General features: G+C 42.6%; 1 protein-coding gene across 2 annotated transcripts in view; it reads right to left on the bottom strand.

Moving 5' to 3' along the window:
• Positions 1–18,206, bottom strand: part of GABBR2 (gamma-aminobutyric acid type B receptor subunit 2) — a 977,761-nt gene that overhangs the window by 537,063 nt on the left and 422,492 nt on the right. The gene's annotated exons all lie outside the window — the stretch shown is intronic.

Below are 18,206 nucleotides of genomic sequence, written 5' to 3'. Positions count from 1 at the left end.
AAATGGAGTTTCTTAAGGGTAAATAAACTAGAGGGAGTGGGACTAGAGTGCTTGAAAGACTGTAAGTGGGCGATTAATACAGGCAGTCCTCAACTTACAACATATCGAGTTACTACATTTTGTACTTACAACATTTATAAATTGACACCCTGTTTCAACTTTCTGATGTCAGTTTTGACTTTACAATACTTGATCTGATGCGATGCCACACCAGCAAACAAGTTCACTACATTGCCCATATCACTGGAGAACATCTGTCCAAACTTCCTTAGACACTTACTGCAGCCAAGACTCCTGAGAAGACTCCAGCCAAGAACCCTTCAAAAAGTCAAGCCAAGTCACCTCAAAGAAGTCCTTCCAAATCAATATGATTGCTATTTACAATATAAATACATTAATGTAGCTATATTACTCATCCATAATTGATTGAGTACAAAAGTCTGGGTTATCTTTGGTGAAAATAGGGTAATGGGCCTTGGTTCAGGAACCAATCCCCCATTTATAACATTGTTTCCTATGGGAAAATTGGTTCCAAGTTACAAGGCTTTGACTTAAGACAGGGTTTTCAGGAACCAATTGTATTGTAAGCCCAAGGACTGCCTGTATGATAAGAAAGCAAGACATGATAACAATAGATGAGGATTTGAAGGAAAAACATATGGTAAAAGTATGGAAAGAAGTGACAGATCATAGATTGAAAGAAGAATATACAGATACCATATGGGTAATGATATGGAATATTCTTTCTGTGAGGAACACTGAGCATAAATGGGGTTTGGTAAGATTGATGGTGTGCTGGAGAGAGGGATGTAGCACTGAATAATCTGTATCACATGTACTTTGGGACTGCCCTTTTGTGCAAGAGGTATGGGAGGGGGTGCATCATTTTGTGAGGGCAATCAAGATGAACTGTGACTTAACATATGAAATGGTGCTGTATGCGTTAATGCCCAAAGGACTGGAGACAGACACAGAGAACCATACTACTTTGTGTGACAGCAGCAATATGGAAGGTGAGAAACCTGCTATTGATCAAGGGACTGGCTTTTATCAGAAGAGAATGCTTAGAGCTGGCAATATATGAATTGAAATATTACGTGGATAAAGAGGTGGATGAGATGGAGGAAAGAAGAATGTTGGTGTTTCTTCAAAAAGGACAAATGGACAGAGTGAAAGTTATTGCTGCCTCCTGGGTTGGGGGTGGTTCATGAGAGGTTAGTGTGTTAATGGTGGAAAGGGGTGTGATAAGAACAAAGTATTGCTGTAGGGGAGGTTGTCAAGTTTTGTGTTACCATAATATCTTTTAGATGTTTTGTAATAAAAAGGAAAAAGGTTCCTATCAACATATTTGCCCACCTTCTTCAGCGCTGCCCATATGCCAAGGGGATGTGGAGGAAGTATTTGTACTCTTCAAGATGGTGACAAGGGTCAAGAACCTAACCAGAGAAGCAGCTCTGTTTGGTCACCTGTCCAAACAGCAGGGAACCCTGATGGCTTACTTCAACCAGTTCACCTCCTGCTTCAGAAATCTGCTGTGGAAAACTAGGAATTAGCTCATGTACAGGCACACAAACCTCTCCATAGAGGTATGTGTCAAAATGGGACCGAGTGAGATGCAAGGGTACTATGAGAAATCAGCAGAAGATGTTAGGGAGGAGATAGCAGAGATCATATGGAAGAGGAAGGGCTGGCATAGATTGTTCAGGGGTGGGTCCCCTGAAGAGAGCAGTGAGGAGGATGAAGATGAGGACAGCCTTGAGGCCAACAAGAGAGGAAGATGATGACAACAGCGACGATTGAAAGGACTGGGAAATAGGTGAGGGAATTGGCAGTGGGGAGGGATGGGGGATGAGGTGAGTTTGCATCATTGTGATGGTGATGGGTGTGCAGGTGCAGACATGAGGAAACAGAGGTGAACGGTGGAGTTATTATAATAGGAATGTGAATGGCGTAATTGTAACAATGTGCTTTGGAGTGTCAAGTGAGCCACAGCAGCCACATGACAGATTGGTAGAAGTATAGTTATACATATAACTATACTTATACATACATATGTATTTATTTGCCCAATATGGGATATTATGCTTTATAGTCATGCTCAGTGTTGGCTGTATTTAGTCAACTTCATATTTGGTTTTCATTGCTGACCACCTGCTACTTTTGGCAACAGTTTAATGATAGACAATATCTTTAGTGAGATTTTGTTGTATGTGGTTATAAGACATGAGGCTTTTTCCCCCATGCCAATTGTATTTACTTGTATTCAAGTAAATACAGTAGTCTTGAAGCATAAACTTAATGTCAAAACATCAAGAAGCTTGGTTTCAAAAGTGTCAAGCAAAATATTTTGATTTTGATTTTTTTTTCAGCTGAAACTATTGACCCAAATTCTAAAATAGCTTTGGCTGTCCTAGACCTTCACTTGCACTGAATAAGATATTTGACCAAAAAATACTGTTCAGCTCAAATTGCAATTTAGTTTATGTTTATAAAGCTGCATTTTGAATCCTGAAAAAAAAATTCATATGAATAATCAGATCAACTTGGAAACTGCTGTGATACTTCAGACAGAAGGCAGAATAGAGTTGTACCTTATAGACTAACTCATTTTCAGGGGTATAGTTTATAGTGAATATACTAATTTCATTTGAAATTGCAGTGAAGTTCTGGTGAAGAAAATTGGCACATGCCTCATAGAGGATAAACACAATGTGCCACAAGATGGATGCCAGCCTCTATGTCTCTTCTAGGAAGCAGGACGGGGCACAAGTCCAGTGTTAACCCTTTCACAGTCACTCTCAAATTGGTTCCAGTTTTTGGGACGTTTTATCCCATGACAGGGGTATGAAGGATATTTTGTACCAAGATGGAAGTCACCATAGTACTATATATATCCCCCATCTCCTTGTTATAAGTCTCTTCTTTCACTGACTAGCATTAATATTTGTACTTCACAGCCATCGTTATTGACTAAGAGAAAGCAATTATCTTTTCCACACATTACAGAAAAGGTAACTGCAAAACCACACAAGGTCACTAATGGCAGAGCTAAAATAAAAACTCAGCTCTCTACTATAGTAGTTCCTAGTCTTGTTAGTTCAGCAACTCTGCCTATTAGGAAATGACTATGCAAACCAGAACGCGTATTTTTCCTGTCTATATGCCCTGTTGTCATCATGTGACTTCCCAGAATCTGTGTATCCTATGCCCATCTGGGTCAAGAAATCAAGATACTTCCTTACCTCAGAGTCGTGTCAATGAATCTGATAATGTTTTGGGAGAAAAAAATAGTGAGATATTAGAAATGTTGAAATTATTGGGAGGGAAAGAGTGGTAGGCCTTGTATCTCTTCTCTGCTGGAAGAGCATGGACCAGAATGGTCACGGGCTGTGGAAAAAGTGAACTGAAATAAGACTGAGTCTGACCTTCTCAAATTCGTGAGGAGGAGTGGTCTTTTGGTTGAGGCAATGGCCCAAAATGTTTGATCTGTTATTGAGTTCCTGTATGTTTTCTGAGGTAGTTCTTCATTTGTAAAGGCAGATATTCATATTTCCATACTCACAGTGGTATTGGGAAGACAAAGTCATTAACACTTTAAATGAAAGAGCCTAATGACCTAATAGGAGCTATGTATGAGAGTAACTGCCCATCCATATGAATAGTTAGGGCTTCATAATCAAGATCCTGGCCCCAAGAATACATTTAAAATGTATCTCTTTTACCAGACTGATATAGGCCCTTTCCCTTTAAGGGGAGGAAAAAACAGAAAATCTCTCTTTCCTGATCAACAGACAACTGTGATAATGGCAATTTGTAAAATTGCCATAGTATACTGACAAATAGTCCAGTCTTTCCATAATAAGTAGGTTTTGCTTAAACAGTGTGTAGTTTGCTTAACACAGCAACAGCTATCTTTGCTAGTTATAATCGAAAAACACAACTGTTAAAATAAAAATACCACTTTGCTTTTAACAAATATTTCCAATGACTTTTTTGGTAAACTAAATCTGCATGTAACTACTGCAAGCTAAATCCTTTGTTGTTCAAGGGATATCCTAATCCCACCAGATGTTGATCATAAAAGACTCCTAATGAATGAGAACTGGTCACAGCAGATGGTTTATACAATCAGATATTTTACAAAGATTTACTATTGCAGAGATTTATACTGCAGGCTTTTAAATTTTGTTCTATTACATTTCCAAGGTAAAAAAATATATAAGCAAGATAAATATACAAAACTTGAAATAAAAGAAAAAGGATCAGGAAAGAATTTTTCAGAGAATATATGCCTCGAGAGAGATATTGAGGGAGAGATTACAGCTTCTAGGATTATTAAAGATAAAGGAATCTCAGCACACAGGTTACTTTAAAGCTAAAACTGTAACAACCACACAATTATCCCTATTTTCATTCCAGCAAACCAGATACATATTCACTCATTTTTACAGGCTCAAGAGAAATAAATGGAACCAAGTCTTAGAAATTACTCTACCTGGAAAGAAGAACCCGTATAATGATAAAAAAATTAGCCATTTTTCTCACACATATGAACACATTTTATCTTCAGTTAAATCTTTGTGAATGTACTGCATTTGGGGAGGTTGTACAGGTGTAATTGGGGTCAGAATCTGGCTTTTAGCAGAAAGACTAGGGGAACAGGAAGGAGCATTGGCAGAATAGGGGAAAGTAAACAAGCAGCAGCAGAAACAGTAGAAGAAAGCTACATATACAAAAAAATAGAGAACTTTTCAAAAGAGAAAGGCTGAGAGGAAACTGAAGTGAAGATTTTTTTCTTTTTCTGAAGATGAACAACAATGCAAAAACCAAAAATTTCATTTTTTTTATTAATTGGTTAATTGGAATGAAAAATCTCACATTTGTGTGTATGGTGTCCTGTTATACTGGTGGTCAACCTCCAGCATGCATGCCACAAGTGCAAGTGGCAGAACAGGGAGGGGACGGGCAACATCAGCAGCAGATAGGGTAGAAGCAAAAGGCCAGCCATGTTTACATGTGACACTTACTGCACAGTAGCTCATTAGTACTGCACAGTTGTGTCACTGGGCATGAACCATGATGTGACATTGGGAGGGAGTGGGGGAAGGGCAGGCAGTCAGGGGGCACTATGCTCATGTATATTCACATGGCCGCCAGGCAGCCTGGAAAGCTGCTTCTACAGGTAAGTGGGGAGGGGTTGAGGCCCTTACTGGGTGGGAGGGAGGGATTAGGGCAGGGCTGGGGCTGCTGCCTAGCCATGCATGGGGCTTGGGGCCCGAGGCCACAGTGCATGGCTGCAGGGCCCTGGTGGGGAGTGGGATGGGACTGTGGGCAGCTTGTCTGGGGGATAGGGGTAAGCCTGGCTCTCTGCTGCTGCATATGCTCCCAGAGGGCAGGGGGGACCCACACTCCCCAGATCTGTGCATGGGGTGGGGGCAGGTGCAGGCTCCCACCCTGCTGCCCTCTCCTGGGGCCTCTGCAGCTTGGCAGGTGCAACCTGGTGCTGCAGGGCAAAGGAAGGCCATGCTGAGAAGCTGCTTGCTGCTGCAAACTCTGCCCTGCCCTGGTGATGTGTCCCCTGTGCGTGCGGAGGCAGCAATGTCGGGTTGTGCCCCTCACTGTAGCCACGCACGCAGGGGATGTGTTGCCAGAGCAGTGTGGAGCTCGCAATGGCAAGCAGCTTTCCTGCATGGCCCCACTCTGCCCTGCAGTGCTGGATTGCGCCTGCCGGGCTGCAGAGGCCCTGAGGGGTGGCAGTAGGGTGGGAGCCCAAGCCCACAGTGGGCAGCCTGCCCCTCCCCTGTCTTGCACACAGATCTGGGGAGCATAGGTCCCCCCTGCTTCCCCAGGAGTGTGTATAGCAGTGGGGACCCACCCCCAACCCAAGCCTACAGCAGGCAGGCAGCAAGCAGTAGAGGTATGGGGGGAGCTGGGCACTGCTCCATTGCAGCAGCCACTGCCTTCTGTTGGGGGCAGGGGGCTGTGGACCCAGGTCTCTGGCCCCATAGCCCTGGCAGCTAGGGGCCCCTCTGGCAGGGCTGGGAAGGGCAGGGGCTATGGGGGAGAGTGAGGGACACCAGCAGAGCCAGGTGATGAAGGGGACTGTGGCGGGTCTATCATTTTAATCACTGATTTGGGGGGTTTTAAATCAGAGAATTTGTGATTTTTTTTTATCAGGGAAAACCAGGATCCCTGATAATTTCATTTCCTCTTTTCTTCTTATTTTGTTTTAAACAACTGTTTTTCTTCTCTGGTTGTGTTTGGTAGATCCACAAAAAACTTGATGAATATGACAACTCTGCCCTGATTTTCAAAAGAATTACGTGTATGGCTATTTTACACTCATAAGCTATCTAAGCAAATTCAATGCATGCACCTGAGTCTTTATAGGATCCAGGATAGAATACTGTTAAACAATTCAAAGTGAACATACTGGAGAAAAATCGTTCTTTTTTCTCTAGTCTCTTTTAGTGAGAAAATTTTCAGGTGTTGCCCATAAGAACAGTAGATCTGAGGACAACCTTTTGCTACCATGAGCTACTGCAAATCTCTGCATGCCCTGGCCAGGTACAGACTTTACACTTCTATCTGTGTAAGTGGTCAGAAGCCAGTCTATACTCCTAAGAAGTTCAGCACACACAGACTGGTTTAAAAATGGCAGAACCCAGTCTAAGATTTGCCCCAAACCAAAAGACAAATGTATGTTTGGTTTTCTATCCATCTAAACTACACTGCTTAGCGAAAAATGGGTAACTTACACCAGTTCTGTCTTGGGCTTCCTAAGTGCCTGTACCTAGCCCCTTTTGATTGACAGATGCTGGAGAGGGAATACATGGAACCAGGCAGAATGTATGACCCTGTGGATGCATCCACTACTGCCCTGGTTGCAGCATGCTACCCATTCCCTGAGCTGCAATGGGCCAGATCCAATCTCTTCATGTGTCCAATCCAGCCTGTGGGCTATAGGTCCAACAGCCCCAACAGTTGTTAGCCCCAACAGCTGGTGAATTCAGTCCAGCATTTGATTTTTTGTAGTTAATAGAAATGAGACCAGTTAGAGGCAGAAGACATATTCAAGGTATTTTCAAGTGATCCAAGAAAAAATATTCTTATACAAAACCAGTTCTCCACTTGCTATTTGGGAATAGCATGTCTGCTACTATGAATGTCAGGCTGGAATGAAAATTCAACTGCAGAAAACCAATAGGATCAGAACAAAACACAGCTGAGCATGGAGGTTCAGCTTAATCCACAGGGATGTCCGGCACTCTTAAGAGAAGATCTCCAGTTGTCCAAAGATAGCAGACTATCCTCAGTGGGAACTAGATGTTAAAAAGATTGGCTAGGCTATCCTGCAAGGGCTAGTAGAACAGCAAGATGTCATACTGTACTTCTTGGCTAAGTACAAACAGTCAAATACCCCAAGTCTGAATTGATTCAATTTTTGCAGGTTAGTCGAAGCTGTGTAGATTGAACTGATAAACAAGTGAACAGACATTCACTTTTCATTCTGGAAATGCAGCCATATGTCTGCAGTGGCCAAGGCCAGAAGCCATTGGGTTGCTAGAACATGCTTCCCTGCTCAGCTGGAGCAGACAGCTTGAGCCAAGGCTAGCCCACCCACCCTGTGAGTGGGGTTTTGCAGGGAAGATGCAAAGCACCCTGGGATGCTGGGGGACTGTGAGTTAACTTGAATCTGGAAGGGATCTGTGACAGAAGTTCAACAAACCTATTTAACCTAAATCAGTTAATTCTGATATTACATCCATCCTGGTTTATCTTAAACCAGTTTTGGGCATTTTGAAAGCAGTTTATATATACTCAGTTTATATGTAATTTTTGTCCTTAGCCCTTGTGGGAAGATAAGGCATTGCACTGCCAGGCCAGAAGGGATCTCAAAGACAAGGGGCAAGGACCTTCTGGTTATGAGGTATATTGACATGAATGACTGTGCTTCAGGTTGATACTTCAGAGAATGCTGAAGATTTCAGGAACTCTGGAGGAAAGATGATAAAGAGGAAAAACCTAGTTTCCTTCCTCACAGGCAAGGGAAAGTAGATGACTGTCATGCTTTTGGATGTTTAAGTTCAATGGAACAAAGGTATCTTCTCAGGAGATAAAAATCTGTATGGGTCTGTACAACTTCTGTCTCCATACAAAGAAACCAATACTTTGGGTGGCAGACTGGTATAGTTGGGAGGGTGCCACACTGACAAAAAGGGGGTCTTAAAGGAATAAACACAATACAAATGATCACAGCTCACATTTGAGGCATCGTGAATATAGAAAGTCAAGGGATACATAGAGAAGATATTCTCTAATTGTTTGCACTGCTTTCTTCGCACCAGAAGCGTTGGTAATAAAAAGAGAACCGGAAAATGCTCACTTATGACAAGAATCTGAAATAAAAAGCAGTATTAAAATGTAGCGGCAAGAATCACAGCCAGCTTGGATAATCAAAATCACTGGATACGTTTTTGCAAGATAAAAATGGGCACAGGAGAAGGGGACAGTGTTCAACAACAAAAGGCAAGGTAGATGACTTATAGACTAACTTTATAAAGTCTACAAAGGTGCATATCTACTCTGCCTCCATGGCTAACTACCTCTCTACCCAACATCAAAAATATTATTGCCTGCTTTGAAATAACTGACAATCCAAATTGCAAAGCCTAAAATGTCTTTGAATCACAAGCTGACAAATTTGTCTAGAGAAGAGGTTAGCAACTCTTTAAACAAGTCTAACGCACAGAAAGAAAGCCTGCTTTATCATAGGAAATTCAGTCTGGGGGACATATGCAGCTGTTCTTGTGCTGTCACTAAAAACTTTCAGATTTCCTAACATGGTTAATGTCACTTTTCCAATACAGAGTGTTGCATGTTACTCAGAGTAATTCTATATTAGACTTTAGTTTGGCAGATCAAGATGAATTAATTGATCACTGAAATGAAAGTTAGTGGTTGCCTAGGCACCTAATTATATCTGTTATATTCAGAAATAAAATAGTCCCAATACACACACACACACACACACACACACACACACACACACACACACACTTTGTTAGTTACAATAATTGACTTAAATTGAAAAACCTATTTTGAATAGAATAGACTGGAGAAAAAGGTAAAGCAAAACACTGTGCTTGGTAATTAGAAGTTGTTTAAGAAAACTTTATCAGATGACTTACGAGCCACAATTTAGAATTATAAGGGAGCCTTCTTTTATTTAAATCCTGTCTAATTAATGCAAATGAAAACAGCAATAACATTTATATGTTCAGAGCTTATCATGGTAACAAAACACTTTCTTTTCCCATACTAAATAGAAAGGTGTAAGACAGCAAGCAGTGTCGTTCAACAATCTTGAATATGAAGAACAACATAACTGGCAACCCAAAGTTTTAAACGAATTCAGTAAAGAAACATCTGAGCAACTGAGACAGATATTAAATGAATCTTGCATTACTGGGGAAATTCCTGAGCACTGGGAAAAGTTTAAAATAGAAAGTCCAATGTAGGATGCAATGAGTAATGAATCAAAGTATACTAACATAATTAATAAGAGTGAGCTTCATTTTATTAAAAATAGGTCTGATTAAACAATGTTGACGTTTTTATTATTTAATTTGACCTGATGACACAATACTATGTTCTCTCATAAAGAATGCATCCCTGTACGCACTGCATTTTTGAAAAGCAGAATGAAAGAAAAAGATTTTTCCAGAGGTATGGCTGCACAGAACATACAACAGGCTGATAACGAGAGTGCCACTGTTGCCATAGACAAAACAGTGTACACACAAGAAGCCAAGGGACTACTTTCCAACATAGAGTTTTACAAACTTCTGACAGAGGGCCCCACAGGACAATACCAGAAAGAAATACCAGAAAGAAATTCTTAAGGAAGCTACCTCTGGAAACACATGAGACGATCATTGATCCCCCTCCCAGGAATGGAGGCCAGGAACCTTACTTATTAGTACGCAGGATTTATTTAATGGTGCTAGTGCCAGAGACAGAATGCATATGATACTGGAGCCTCCAGCATTTTGAAAGACACCACAGATTTCTTAAAGAAACTGGACTCCATTGACAAGCTTTCAGCAAATATCTTATTAAGTACCATGAAAATCACATCTCTGTATACCAACAACCCCCATGGGGACATATTGCAAGCCATAAATAATTTATCCCAATGAGAAAACTGCTTCTATTTCCATTACACTTTCTTTCTTTGTCTTCACACACAAGTGTTTCAGGTTTGGGGACTGCCTATATGTACAAATGAATGGCATTACCATGGGCATACCTATCACTCCTCAATCTGTCAACATATTTATGACAGACTTTGAAATTCATTTCCTCAACAACTGCCCTCTCCCCACCCCCGATATACCCTAGGTACATCAATGACATCTTTATAAAATGGACATATAGGAAGGAACCTCTAGAGAAATTTCACTCAGACTTTAGCAACTTCCAGCCTGCCATCAAACTAACTCTGGAATATACCACCTGGCAGATTAGTTTCTTCAGGTGCTTGTACAAATGACAAAATTGACCTTTAAAGCAGCTTAACTGCCCTGTTGCACCACTTTAATGGTGTAGCTATTTACACCTTTGACAGTGTATTTCACTTTAATTTCATAACGATGTACATGTTCGGTGGCGTATTCTGCTTTAAATGACCTCATTATGTAGCAAGGTAAAACCCATCTGAGGTACTTTAGTTTGTTACGTAACAAAGTGCAATGATGCACAGGGTGCTGCAAGCCCAGATGTGCTTGGGGAAGCTTGGGCTTGGGAGGTTTTTCAGCGCCCCGTGCACTGTCCCTGCCACCTTCTCCTGACACCAGCACACCCAGCCACCCTCCTGTCACTTTGCCACACAGCTCTAGGGAAAAGTCAGCCTGTTCCCGGGTTGTCTTAGGAGGCAGGAAGGTGGCAGGGATGGTGAATGGGGTGCTAGAGCCTACCTGCCTCTCCTGCAGCCAGGGGGTGAGTTGCTGGTGGACCAACCAGCCCCTGAGCTGCAGGGGAGCCCGGACCTTCCCTTCATGGTGGCATCATCCCCCAGGCAGCACTGACCCACTAGCACCCTGCCCAGGCAGTCCTGGGGGGTGCTGCCACTGTGGAGGGAAGCACTGGGTCCTGCACAGCTCAGGGGTTGTGAGGCCCAGTGGCAGGTCATGCAGGCAGGCTCCACTGAGGAAAAAAAAAAGAAAAAGTGGCAAAGAGCCTAATATATATATTTTTTCTCCCAGATCCTGCCTGCCTCTGCTGTGGCAGGGGCGACAGGGTGGTGAACTGCTGGTTGGCTGAGTGGTTCCTGAGCTGTATGGGCTTTCCTCCACAGTGGCAGTGCCCCCAGGGACCACCCGGGTGGGCTGCTAGCAGGTGGGTGCTGCCCAGGAAGCACCACCACCACAGAGGGAAGGGGCCCCCGCAGTTCAGGGCCCACTGGGCCCACCGGCAGCTCACCCCCCGGCCCCCCTATGCCAAGGGCCAGTAGGCTCGGGGAGGATCGGGGCCCTCACTGCCCTTTTTTTTTTTCTGGTGGAACTTGCCCACAGCAGCGGGGGGGGGGGAAAGCTGGTGAGCTGACAGGGGGCCATGACCCACTGTGACGTGACGTGACATGCCGGAAGTCCCTAAATTAAAACAGAGGGTTTTTAAACAACACAATTAAAAACCCACCAAGTAAAAATCCACCTTTTCATTTTAGGGAAAACTAAACCCCCATTGCCCTAAAAACACTACTAGATCCATAATCTGTAGCCCAGCTCTACATTACAATTGTTTCAGCCTTTGATACAGTGTTGCATCCCATTCTTACAAATAAATTAAGCGGTTGTGACGTAGATTATTACACGGTCAGGTGGGTGGAGAATTGGCTTATGGGGTGCACTCAGAGGGTGGTGGTGGACACGTTATTTTCAACCTGAAAAATGTGGGCAGTGGAGTTCCCCAAGGTTCGCTCCTTGGACCAGTGCTGTTCAATATCTTCATCAGTGACTTGGATGAGGGCATGGAAAGCACTCTGTCCAAATTTGCGGACAACACCAAATTATGGGGCAAAGTAAACACACTGGAGGGCAGGGAGTGGATGCAGATGGATTTGGACAGGTTGCGAATGTGGGCAGAACAGAATAGGATGCTGTTTAACAAAGATAAGTGCAAAGTGATGCATCTAGGGAGAAAGAATCACCAACATGTACAGGCCAGGAGGGCCCACATAATATGAGGGCTACATTGCAGTGAGCAGGGTCTGAGAGAGATCTGCTTGGACTAAGGCTTACTCTAGGACCCTTGGATAACCTCCCTACTAAGAACATCTAGGCATGGCAGGTGAGAGAAAAGGGAGGGTACCCTAGAGCTGGACCAGGGAAGGATTCATGTGACCACCAATGGGCATCACAGCTCCCTCCAGAACACCGGTCTTGTTCCAGGTTCCCATATAATGTAAACCAAGCTGAAGTTTCTTCTATTGTGAATCACTGTGATAAGCCCGTACATATCTTTGAAAGAAGTTCCTGAAAGCATGTTCACCCCCTATATGACAGAATTATGAGTTTGGTCCAAGGTATTTAAATAAAGGACCCAATCTTACTTCAGCAGGAGCAACTTTGTGTTAAAAGACAACATTCTATTGTTCGTTCTTAGCATATTTTTCTTGTTAAATTATTTCCTCACTAGAAAAGAACTACAGTTTTCAAATGTTAAGGGTCCCCTGTGTGGGCATGCATTAGGAGATAGATTTTTCTACTCTGCTTCCTGAATGCCTGATGATTTAAGATAAGTAGACAGAAATTGTTAGCTGATTTCTCAGAACACCTAGTAGACAGAATTAATATTTTAAAAAAGTATTCATTTGTCTGTAATTTTGTTGTCAGTTAATTTGCCACATATACAAGAGACTATGGCTTACAGAAGTATCAGTAGGGATGAGTAAAAATGTATTTTCAAGGTGGTAGTTACTGCCCTTTTCTTTCTTTTTTATAGTCCATTGTCATTTTGTTGATATTTTTATACGAAGTTTGAAAACCCTATGACTAGAAAGGCATTTAAAATCCTGCAAGTGCTATAGAAGGCATACCAATGCACTATAATAAAGAAATACAAAGTTGGCTATTAGCACTTTTGATAAAGCTTAATGGTTTAATTGCACCAGACTCAGGGGATTTCACTAATATTTATTAAAAACTCTGTATCCAGGAGACGGTGCTATTACTAGCTGAAAACTATGAATACAAACCTCTGTGGAAAATCAGACAAATTAAATGATTATTTAATATAAAAATGGAATGGCATTTTGATGAAGGGGCAGATTACAGAAAAACACACCTGAGAACTTTCAGAAGTATTCTGGAATTCTTAATATATCAACCATCCTTAAAGCCCATGTTTTAGACCCTTTAGATTTCCCCAACGCAGTAATTTCATCAATACTAAACACTGCTAAACTCACAATATTGTGGAGCAACTGTATTAAAGGATTTTCCTTCCAGACTGAAGTATGCTGCTCATTCTCTCTCTTGACTTTGACGGCTGTTCAGCTGAACTGAAAGTTTACATTCAGTTGCTTTCCAACTGTGCATCTGCTGTCCTGATTGGTTTTGTTTTAATCGGCTAGATAAAAATTCTAGTGTTTTAAACAGCATCACTAATCTTGAAGTCTGCTTTCTTATTGCAATTGCATGAAAGAAGGAAAATGAAGTGCACATCAGGGACCCCAGGAAAGTCTTTATAACATGCTGTGCAGGATATCCATTTATCTTCTGTTGGACTACGTATAGAGCTAAATTCTATTTCACCATCTAGACATTTAGAGCTCAATCCTATTTTACTTTTATGTGCCTAAGGAAGAACTGTGTAATTTTCACCACTTGTGCACAATTTGGGATTCAGTGCCAAAGTCCTCTTGCATGCTTAGTAGGCTGCACAGGTGCAGATAGAGGGAAGGAGGGATGAGAACTCTTCCATCATTTCATCCAATAGCTTAGTGGTTAGGGATGGCCCCTTGTTCTGACCCAGGATAGCTAGGAAAAACAATCAAAAGATGTAACAAAAACCCTCTCTCTATTGTTGTTACTTTTGCTCCACTTCATGACACTGCATTCATAGCTTAGGAAAGGCTATTTAATGTATATTTGGCTAGTAACTTAGGACATCCAGTAAGTTATTTAACGTCCAAGGCAGACACTGCTCATTGTTCATGACTCATTGTTTTCTCATCTCAAAACTGTCCTCTTGTAGTGCACTATAACTGAAGCACTAGCATAAGTCCATCTAGAAACTTTAACTTTTATAGACTGTGACATCCCACCTGTTATGTGTATCCCACTGACAGAATGTTATACTAGTGCTTGTAATCTCCACTAACTTTAAGTAGGCATCCAGGTGGATTTTAATATGTTGGCATTGAACTGTAAAGTTTGATGAGAGCACACCTCTTTGCTCAATATACGGTCTCTCATTCCCATGCTATATTATGGCAGCTAACCACGTAGTATAAGCCAACAGAGTCTCTTGGGCTGAAGCCCCCTTGACATAAAAGAGGGGAGGACCCCTGGAAGGGTGTATGATTTGTGAAGGCCCCTTTGACTTGGAATATGCTACCTCTTTGTTTTAAAATAGCTCAGACTTGAACATCCTCGGTATATACACGTGAGCTAATTATAAAAGATTTTTCAGGGAAGGGATATTGCTTGAGATGTGACATATTTCATCTGCATTATATTTTATTTTCTGGGGTTGCTTTTTTTATCTGACATGAATTATGCTTACACACACACACACACACACACACACACACACACACACAGCAAGGAGTACGCAGAGAGAGAGTCTGTAAATTTAAACAGTTGATAGGGTCCTAAGGGCAGGAAGAAGCACAAAGTTAGAGAAATGATGCTCCAGAACTCATTAGCTACTATACACAAAAGATGCCATTTATGGTTTTACTACAACTAAACCAGAGGTGGTGTTATAGTAAAACTCAAATGCATCACTTAGGGCACCTATACACATTCAGTGGAGCTGCTCCAACGTGCTGTAATTACAGTGTGTTGGAGCAGATTCGATTAATCGAGTTTGCTGGAGTGCAGTAATCACTGCGCTCCAGCAGACTCTAGCGTCACGTGTATTAGTGTCCCTGCACTGAAAAATGGTGGCATGGGTACTTTAACTAAAGCTCTCAGAGCCGCTCTAATTAAAGCATGCCCCCCCCCCCACACACCCTGACACTCCCAGAGCATGTGTATAAACGACCTTACTGCACATAGTAGACCTAAGAATGCAAATGTGGGCAGATGTGAAGTATAGCTCATCCTAGACATTTCCTCTTCATATGGACTGCTTAAGATGACATGGCCTAAAGTGTGTATCAACTTGGAAAAGCCACCCAAAGAAGAAGCAATCAAAAATCCCAAATGGTTGTTCATTTCTTCTCTGGAAATGTGGAGATAAAATAGGAATGAATGATAAAAGCAATAATTCAGCAATAATGTTGTTGTTACTACAAACTGGAGGCCAGACATTAAAGTGAATGTGAATTATACTGCAGCCCCTTCCTTAGATGAAGTAGCAATGTGTTTGTGGTAGGTACAAGTTTTCTTGTATATAATGTTTCAAATTTTCAATTTAGACCTAGCTGGACTGTAAGGGGATCACTTACCCTGTTTCCTGGTATAGGCAAGTCAGCTCTGGTTTCAGGTCTAGCTAGTTTTATTCCTTCCAGAAACAGCTTTGAGTCCACAATAAAAGAACCAACCAAACCAAAAGCCTTCCCGTCTTCATTCATATCTCAGGAGAAGCAGTTACAGCTCTGGTCCCCTCCTCAGCACAGCAGCCTGCCCTCCTCTCCTCCCATATTCCCTCCTGGAGTTCTTAGGCCTCCTGGTGGCTTTGCCCTCATCACTTCCAGCTGGCTCCCAGCCACCCAGTCAGGCACACAACCATCTGCTATCTGTCTGCAGCTAGGCTTCAAGCCTTTGAGGAGCTGAGCACCTCCTTACAAGGATCCGTTTTTCTGGTCAAACATATAGCTCAGGGCTTGTCAACTGGGGATATGTGTACTCCCGGGGGTACCTGAGACAGCCCTAGGGGGTATGCATGGTCAGATGGGGGACGGAGCACCACCATGCACCATCCTGAGCAGGTACCACCTGCCCGCCCAGACATAGTGGGCAGGGGAAGGTTGCACATGGCTTTGCATTCAGTTTTGCGTGCCACCCGTCTCTGCCCACCCACCCTCTGCTTGGCATCCAGCCATCAATCTGGCCACTGGGGGTACACTGACCCCCAAAAGTTTGAAAAACCTTGGAATAGCTCATTTCCCTGGTATAATGTAGCCGTTACCAGTGTAGATGCTCTCACCATTGTGGCTCAGCTATCAGAACTCGTGAGAATATTTTTTGTAACTTTCCTTATTGCAGATAAAGCCATTAGTCTTCTAGGGCATGTTTACACATGCTCTAAGAGTGGTGGTGGTGGGGTGCCGCTCCAAGAGCCACTCTAATTAAAACACGCACAGTGTCTCGTGTATTCAGCATCCTGCACTTCAAAATGGTAGCAGGGGCGCTTTAACTAAAGCTTGTTTGATGAACTTTAGTTAAAGAGCCCCCACCACTATTTTGAAGTGCAGGGATGCTGAATACATGAGACGCAAAGGTTGCTAAAGCGTGGTAATAAACACACTCCAGCAGACTTGATTAATTGAGTCTGATATGATGCATTGTTATTATAATGCATTGAAGCAGCATCCCCAGATGTCTACAGGCAACCCTAGACTGCAGAGAAAGTGAATTGCTAATATAAACAAGCAACCCCCCCAAACAAATAGCGCCCCCCCAGCAAAAAAACCCAAAGACAACTCTCGCTGCTCCCTAAATATCCTTCCAGAAGCTGTTGCTAAGAGAGAAGATTTTGTTTTCATTTTGACACATTGAAATCTGATTTAATTCAATACAAAATAAAAACTACACAGCTTGAAACTTTACTCTAAAGGGAATAGTGTTCCACCTCTGAGACTGTAACCTGTCAGGCTGTTCTGAATCCAGAGGCCCAGGAACCCCTGGGATCCCCAACTGTGGAGAAGTTTGTCTGTTAGAGGGGCTGCTAGCTGGATAGTTTGTCTGATAGGAAACCTGGCAGGTCTCTAATAGCATATTATCTGGCACCAAGGTTCCCCTGGGACTTCAAAAAATCAAAGTCTCCATTTTTGGTGAATTGGTATATTCAGAAGGATGAAAATAGGCCTGGAATTTTTTTCTGACAAGCTTTAGTTTGGAACCATCTTTACACAGAGTAAGGAAACAACACAGGCAGTAAGTATAATTTGTTTTTTACAAATCGAAACTAGTAGTAAAAATGGCTGAATCTAGATAGATCACTTCCCTGTCTGTAAGAGTGTGCAGCTGATACATCACCTAAATGATTTCTGTATCGACTTTACATGGAGGGCCATTTTGTCAATTCAGCCTACAGAGTACATTCTCCACAATGTAGCAGGATGTCTATCAAGGTTTTTCCAAGATTTCTGGAGAAGATATTTTCTCTGCACTATTTGCAATTCCATGGAATTCAAGACTAAATTCTGTCTAGAATACAAGAGCACATATCGCCAGGAGCATATGAAGATATAACATATATTTCTTATTCTGGTTTTGTGTTAAGTTTCATGAAAATTTTAAAATTATTTTTGATCTTTAAGGCCCCTTTGGTAGAAGATGTAGCATGCCAGCCAACCTTCTTTTGACCTGCGTACACAAACATTCACTACTGTGACTGCCAAGATCACAGAAACAGCTGTATATGCCATCATCCCTCTTAGTTGTTACCTTCTACCTGCCTATCCACTATTGCTCTGTATGGCTAGGGACAGACATTCAAAAACCCGAGTCTGAATTATTTAGTCTTTTCAGGTTAGTCTAACCTGCAGAGAGTGAACTGGTTTACAAGTGAATAGACGTTCAGCACATGCCTGCAGTGGCTCAAGCCAGAAGCCTGAGGGCACTAGAGCAGCCCTCCCTTCCACAGGGAAGCTGAGCTGAGAAGGGGGGCATGGCGAGGCCCTTGCAGGCCCACCCCAGTGGCTCCCTGACAGCTGGGACTCCCGGCACACAGGGCTGCCAGCCCCAGGGGGCTTCTCCCTCCTCCCTCTCCCCCACCGCTGTGGGGCCAGGAGGGAGGCCCTGTTCGGT

Source organism: Alligator mississippiensis, chromosome 3 (assembly GCF_030867095.1).
Source record: "Alligator mississippiensis isolate rAllMis1 chromosome 3, rAllMis1, whole genome shotgun sequence".
NCBI lineage: Eukaryota > Metazoa > Chordata > Crocodylia > Alligatoridae > Alligator > Alligator mississippiensis.
Note: the sequence above shows the minus strand (reverse complement) of the source record. Positions and strands in the feature narration are given on the sequence as shown.